We start from the raw sequence: 8,116 nt of genomic DNA, 5'->3' as shown, positions 1-8,116 counted from the left end.
GAAAATAACGGATAATACTAGATAAATGCAAAGTACAATTATTATAGCACTGTGCCTATGTGAGAAAGAGAGAAAAAGCGGCAGAGGTAAATACTCAAAGACAGAAGAAAGAGAGAAGAAAGAAGCTTGGAGAGAGAGGGAGAGAAGACAGTCTCCATTCCAAAGGCATGATTCTTCCTGCAATCATGCTAAGGTATAAAAGGTCATCTTTCCTCATTTTTATATAGTCACCCCCTCTGAAGAATAGCAAATAATCCATTCTAGTCTCAGGAGATTATTGTACCAATATTATTCAAACATCAGAACCTTTAAAATATGTTTATGCTTTTCCATGAGGATTAGTTGCTTTTAAAATATAAATGTCCCGACAAATCCCAGGATTGGATAGTACCAGTTAAAAATCTCACATTGACTCACCAGGAGTGGGAAAGTGTGACTTTTACCCCTAGCCTTCACTTGACAAGTAAGTCATTCTTGAAAACTCTGCTCCTAAGTGAAACATTGCTAAATGGCAGCTATTTCCATTATTTTTAATGGGAAAAGTTCCCGTGTGTTCCACTCCATGTAGTCAGCTCCCTAGGTACTGAGTGTTTTCCTGAGAGACGCTTGCTTCCTCCATTTATGGCATTTACAACATATGATGAGATGCATCAACACTTGGGCTGGAAACTGGATTTACGGATGCTGTTGAAAAGGGTAGATGACACTGAAAGGAAGATGTGTAGAGCTTCCAAAAATAGCAAACCTTCAAGTACCGTCCAAGCATCAAATTCTATGCAATTAATTAATAGGCTAATGAGGAAGCACAGCATTCTGGTCACATGGGTAAGGTCCCTGAAGTCTCTGGAAGGCAGCATTTTTATTATGGGCTTCCATCCCAAATGGCAGGTGATCCAGACTCGGGTCGTCGGATACCTCCTGACTAGAAGTCTGTTTAAACTGATGAAACCATAATGTCAAAACATTACTTTAAAAAATTGTGGTAAAATATGCATAGCATAAAATTTACCATTTTGATCATTTTTAAGAGTGTAGTTCATGAGCATTAAGTGAATTCCCAGTGTTGTGTAACCATCACCACTATCCATTTCCAGAATGTTTTCATTATCTCAATCAGAAACTTTTTAGCTGATAAGTAATAACACCTGATTCCCCCAACGTGCAGCCCCTGGTAACCATACAATACTACCTTTATAAGTGTATTCATTTAGTGTGTCCTGGCATGAGAAAGTCACCATACAAAAAGGAAAAGTGAGGGAGCTGTTATTTGAAAAACAGTAAAACTGCAAGAGTTGTTCTAGTGAAAATCATAAACCTGTCTATCTTGTCTTAACACGGTGAGCATCAGAATTGCGCAGCGATCTGGAATGCTCCTATGCACTGGGAGCAAGATGTGTTTGCTGAGCACACAAAAGCTCCCACATGAGTGGTGGCAGTACTGGACAAAGTGAGAATGTTGAGGAATCCCCTGTGCACCCAGAAGGAGCCTAGGCAAGCTGGGAGGTGTGGGGGCCTGTCTGGGGTCAGGAGCAGGGGCAAGGCCATGCTCCCAACCAAAAAATGTATGGTAATCATTGTCTGAACTCTGAACATTATTCCAAAGGAAAACATTTAATTAGTACCCAAAGGGACATTGTTCTGTAATTTGAAACACCTACCCAATGATCCCTTGAATAAAATTCAATCTTTAGATACATACTTTAAAAAAAGCATATATAGAAAACACTGTAATGAAGGTATTAATTAATAGTAATAATGATCTATGTTTAATTGGACTGACAAAGTCTCTTCTTTTATACTTTATTTAAAACCTTAGACTCCTACTCAAACTGACCCCTCTTAGGAGCCTGCTTTTTCTGAAAGCACAAGAATTTAGTGGTGAAGGAAATACACATATTAAAGGCTTTCTAGGCTTCTCTGCCCCAAGGTGTTTTGCTAATGTGTACCAGAACATTCTTGAAAGGAGAAAAAGAAAAGAGAAAGGAATTCTTTGTAAAGAAAAGAATCTGCCTTTGGGCACTTTTAGCACAATTATCTATTAATCTGCAACCTAGTTAAGAGAACGGGAAATAACATGTATTGTGCATGGTGCTTTCAATAACAACAGCTAACATGCATCTGAACATTTACTACATTCTCGGCACTATGGAAATCTTTTCTAATCTCATTTGCTCATCACAACTACCCAAGAAACAGAGAATAATTTTTATGAATATTATATATAGAGAGAAAATTGAGACTTGAAGACATTAAGCAGCTTGCCCAGAGTCACACAGCAAGTAAATGGTTGAGCCAGAATTTGAATCCTAAGTAGTCTCACCCCAGGTGCTCTTACTGGATTCAACTTTCCTGGTTTAATTCATGTAAATCCTCCATAAGGTAAAACATTTTTACCTGTATTTTACTGATGAGAAGACTGGAGTTTAGAATACATTCATGCACCACATAATGTGCATAACGTGGTCAAAAGCAGACCACATATATGACGGTGGCCCCATAAGATTATAATGGAGCTGAAAAATTCCTATAGCCTAGTGGTGTCCTAGCCATCTTCACACTGTAGCACTGTGCATTTCCTGTGGGTTTGTGGTGACGCTGGTGTAAAGTAACCTACTGCACTGCCCGTTGTCTGAAAGTATAGCACATAAAATTATGTAGCGTACACAATACTTGATAATGATAGTAAATGACTACGTTACTGGTTTATATTTTGTATCTGTATTTTGGCATGTACTTCTACTTATTAAAAAAATTAACTGTAGGCCAGGTGCGGTGGCTCACGCCTGTAATCCCAGCACTTTGGGAGGTTGAAGTGGGTGGATCACCTGAGGTCAGTAGTTCGAGACCAACCTGGCCAACATGGTGAAACCCCGTCTCTACTAAAAATACAAAAATTAGCTGGGTGTGGTGGCGGGCTCTTGTAATCCCAGCTACTTGGGAGGCTAAGGCAGGAGAATTGTTTGAACCCAGGAGGCAGAGGTTGCAGTGAGCCAAGATCGTGGCACTGTGCTCCAGCCTGGGTGACAGAGTGAGACTCTGTCTCAAAAAAAAACAAAACAAACAAACAAACAAAAACTAACTGTAGAACAGCCTTAAACGGGTTCTTCAGGAGGAATTCCAGAAGAAGGCATTGTTATCGTAGGAGATGACGGCTCCATGCATGTTATTGCCCCTGAAGACTTTCCAGTGGGACAAAACGTGGAGGTGGAAGACAGTGATATTGATGATCTTGACCCTGAATAAGCTTAGACTACTGTGTGTGTGTCTTAGTTTTTAACAAAAAAGTTTAAAAAGTAAAAAAAAAAAAAAAAAAAAAATTAAGTAGATAAAAGCTTATAGAATAAGGATATGAAAAAAGAAAATATTTTTGAACAGCTGTACAGTGTATGTTAAGCTACATGTTATAAGTCAAAAGTTAAAACAATTTAAAGTTTACCAAATAAATAAGTTACCATAAGTGAAGATTAACTTCAACTTATTATTGAAGAAAGAAAAATTTTAAAATAAATTTAGTGTAGTCTAAATGTACCATGTTTATAAAATCTATAGTAGTGCACAGTAATGTCCTAGACCTCTTATTCACTCACCACTCACTCACTGACTCACCCAGAGAAACATTCAGTTGTGCAAGCTCTTCATGGTAAGTGCCCTATACAGGTGTACCATTTATGTCTATTATACTGTGTTTTTACTGTACCTTTTATACATTTAGATAGGTTTAGATATCTAATTGCTTGCCATTGTATCACAATTGTGGACAGTATTCAGTACAGTAACATGCTGTACAGGTTTGTAGCCTAGGAGCAATGGGTTTTACCATAGATACCACAGCAATATCATATATCCCAGGCGTTGTGAACCCTGAAAAAGCTAACACTTTGAGATGGATCCTGAGTGGCTAACTGGGTCTAAATTCTGAGTGGAGCTGAGAGCCAATTGCTGACTGAAGGTTACACACATACCTTGTGCCAGCTGAACAGTAGATAAACTTTGGGGCTTTCAAAGCTGTCTGTTCCCATTTGTGCCTCCAGAATCAATTGCCACTGGAAGGCCCCATTCTGCCAACTGGACCTGACCAATGAGCTTAGTCTGGTGATCAGTTTTAACATCAACCAATTTTAACTGAACAAGCTTGCATCTTTCATTTGCATAGTGGACTGGAGTGGGAACTTGGGTGGGAACGTTTCCCATATATGACAGCCTCTCTGCTCTGGTGGAGTGCACCTTTGTTTTATACCAAAGGCTGTGTCTCCTTCTTTGCAAACTGATTGCTGGAATGAAGTCTCTTTCTCTTTTAAATGGGATTCCTTTTTAGTGAAAGTGTTGAGAGTGTGTAGTAGGCTATATCATCTAGGTTTTGTAAGTACACTTTATGATGTTTGCACAATGATGAAATTACCTAATGATGCATTTCTCAGTGACACAGGACTGGAGTTAATTGGCCCAAGATTACAGCTAATATTTGATGGGGCTGAGAATCAGGCCTGCTGTTATTGGACCCTCAAGCCCTGGTTCTTTCCATTAAACACATGGTCTATTAGCTGCTGCCATTCCCAGAGGGCACTTTAAAAACACAAGGGAAATTGAATTGACGCACAGCAAGAGCAGTTTCATGGCAGTTCATCACTCCCACCAAGCTTTTACTCCTAGGAAGGCTCCAAGGTCTGATAAATCTTTGCACATGTTCTTTACCCCTCCTTGCAAGTCTCTTGAATGGTACTTGACACAAATCAGATAATCAAGATTCATTTGCTGAAAGGGATGAAAAGAACACAAAGTTTGCCTACATGCTCTCTGACACTGATAGGAATCACCAGGGAACAGATGTGCAGGACCCAGATGAAAGAACAGAGAACACGCGATAATACATTTACAAGAGTTTCATGAAATGATTAAGGGTAAGTGTCTTTACTCTTAAGCATTTGTTTTTTTCCTCAGGAAAAAGCAACTCCAACAATCTGAACTCTATGTAATTTAGGACAGGAGCTTCTCTTTACACTCTATGAAATTCTTGCCAACTTAAACTTATGACTCAATCTTCTCTCCAAACCCAAATGTGATGCCAAATTCAGACTGAGAGAAAAAAATATATAAAAATATATAAATCTAATTTTTATTTAAAAATGAATACCCATGTGACTATTAGAAGAAAATAATGGTTATAATCCGACCAGGTGTGGTGGCTCATGCCTGTAATCCCAACAATTTGGGAGGCCAAGGCGGGCAGATCACTTGAGGTCAGGAGTTCAAGTGATCTGGCCAACATGGTGAAACCCCATCTCTACTAAAAATACAAAAATTAACCAGGTATGATAGCTCACACCTGTAATCCCAGCTACTCGGAAGGCTGAGGCACAAGAATCACTTGAACCTGGGAGGTGGAAGTTGCAGTGAGCCAAGATCCTGCCACTGCACTCCAGCCTGGGCAAAAGAGTGAGACTCTGTCTCAAAAAAAAAAAAAAAAAAAAAAAAAAGAAAGAAAGAATGGCTATAATCATCTCAAAATAAACACTATGTTTGGTCAGGGAATGGGTCAAATAATAGTAAAGGAAAACCTGTTTTCTGTAAGTCTTAAGGTGACCCTATGGTAATTTTAATATAAGCAATTACTTTGGCAATGTGAATAATCGATGCTAATTTCCCTGTTTTATAGGTAGATTATGGGGTCCTTTTTAAAAAAGAATATTATTAAAATATATTAGATGCTGCCTAAAATGCTTTAATGCACGTATAGAGGGGAAAACTGCACAGTCCAAATAGCTTTTGTTTCAGACTGAGATGTAAAGGCCAAGAGGAGGAAGTTGAGCAAGCAAGTTGACTGCCCAAACCAGATTGAGAAAGATCATCATAGGAACAATACTTGCAGAACTGGACACTCAGCTTCCTTTTCTTTCTTCCTCTGTTTACCAAGGGCAAGAAAAGACACATACTGAAAGCTTAGAACTCAGTAGGGCAGCTAGTGCTTTCCTTTGAAGGAGCAGTAAGCCGACACGGCTGAAACCATGTTTGTTTCAGAAGCTGCTGGAAGGAAATGCTTTCTTCTATCATATGTCACCTAAACCAGCAGTTTCCAATTGCCTTCCTCTGAAAGTTTCCACTGCCCTCATTCAGAGACTAGCTCCCTGTGGGGTAAGAGAATAATGAAGACAACTAGAGTTGGGTCAGAAAACCTCCTCAGCCATCAAGATGGCACCTGCTTCTCGTGGCAATCCTTTGCTTTCCTACTCACCTTCGTCCTCTACTGTCCCTCCCTTCCTTTTAGACTCTCAAGGTTGTGCTCTTTAAACAGCTCACTCAAACATCGCCTTGATGTTTTCTCCAACCGCATTCTTTCTCTTTGGCTCCATTTGACTGTGCTGATCCCTGTCTTACTTTACAATGCAGGTGGAACTTCAAAGCATCTGCCTGAAAGCTCTTTTCCAAATGGAAAGAGCGGAATGCCAGCCTTTAGTGAAAACACAAAGGTCAGTGGTCGGCTTCAGGGCCAGGCAGTCAGATTGCTGAAACTGGAATCCTGAAACTGGAAACCCTGAATCGAAAGTTGGAGGCCTGTGTGATGGCCCACACCTGTAATCCCAGCACTTTGGGAGGCTGAGGCAGGTGGATTGCTTGAGTCCAGGAGTTCGAGACCAACCTGGGCAAGATGGTGAGACCCTGTCTCTAACAAAAAATGAAAACTTAGCTGGGCGTGGTGGCACATGCCTGTAGTCCCTGCTACTCAGGAGGCTGAGGTGGAAGAATCGCTTGAGCCCAGAGGTTTGAGGCTGCTATGCTGTGAGCTGTGGTCATGCCACTGCACTCCAGCCTGGGTGACAGAGTGAGATCCTGTATCAAGGAAAAAAAAGAAAGAAAAGAAAGTTGGACGCTCAGACTCATTAGAGACCGCACAGGCATTGGGATAAGTCAGCACCCAAAGTTATGCAACTAGATACAAGAGGGAGTCTCGTGACAGCAGTTATGTGCAATGGGGAGTGCGGGGGCAGAGGGGAGCTGTAGATGGGACGGCAACAAAGAGCCTCTTCACTCTAGCTGGTAGGGCCAGAGGGCTTTGGAGCTGGAGGCCAATGCTCTGGATCTTAGGGTGACAGGGTGATGAAAGCCCTGTTCAGCAAGACACCAGTGGGAATTGTGACATCTGATCCTTCCCACCGGAACCTACCTTTTTCTTTGGTTTCTGTACGTTATATTCCTTATCATCTCACTCAACCTCTTTGTTTGGCCTCCTTTATCTTTCTAGATTATCTCTCTTCACCCTAACTTCATCTGTTTTTCTCTGTAGAGTCTCCCTCCTTAGAGAGTTCCCACCTTCTTTATTCACTATGTTCTGATGGCTCTGAAAATACCATCTCCAGCCCTACCATGCACCTATGTTCTGATTCCTTAGCTTGAACAGCCTCCTGGACCATTCTTATGGATATTCCACTATCACTTCATCAGGCGCACTGTGGACAGTCAGCTCTCACAGCAGATGCTTATGGCGAGGGTGCCACAGTCGAACTGAAATATGCCATAACCTTCCTATTCCTACCCTCTTGATACAAGGGATGGTGTTTTTCAGGTCCAAGCTTTGAAGGTGTGTGGTCCTTTTGAACTAGGAATACAATCACTACACTAGAATCAGCCTTTCTAAGGGATGTTACCTGTCAAATAATTGCTAGACAGTTGGAGTTAAACACCCTGGAAGAGGCCGAGCAGAGCTGCTAGTTCTGGGACCTCCGGGCCTGGTCAAGCTTATCTTCCCAGCAGCTCCAACCCACTGGCAGGGTATGAGTACTTTATTTCTTTGATCCTCTGCTTCTTGAACTGTCAACTGAGAGCATCTGCAGATTGGCCAGTTCTCATTTATCTAAAAATCTGCTGGCCCCCTTCTTTTTGGCCTAACATAGAGCTTTGGAATTGCTTGGTTGCCTTACTGAATGTGTTCACCTAGGATAGGATATTCCCAAGTGGGATCATACAGTGGTTCCCTAGTATTTCACCAAAATTCTCCTATTTAAAACATTTTACAATCCATTGTAAAATGGGTTTTACACATTGAGGCACACATGAGGCACATCAGGAGGGCAAGTGCTTTCTAAAGCATTTCATTCAACTACCTTGGTTCATGCCTGCTCCT

The sequence above is a fragment of the Pongo abelii genome, chromosome 5 (genome assembly GCF_028885655.2).
Source record: "Pongo abelii isolate AG06213 chromosome 5, NHGRI_mPonAbe1-v2.0_pri, whole genome shotgun sequence".
NCBI lineage: Eukaryota > Metazoa > Chordata > Mammalia > Primates > Hominidae > Pongo > Pongo abelii.
Note: the sequence above shows the minus strand (reverse complement) of the source record.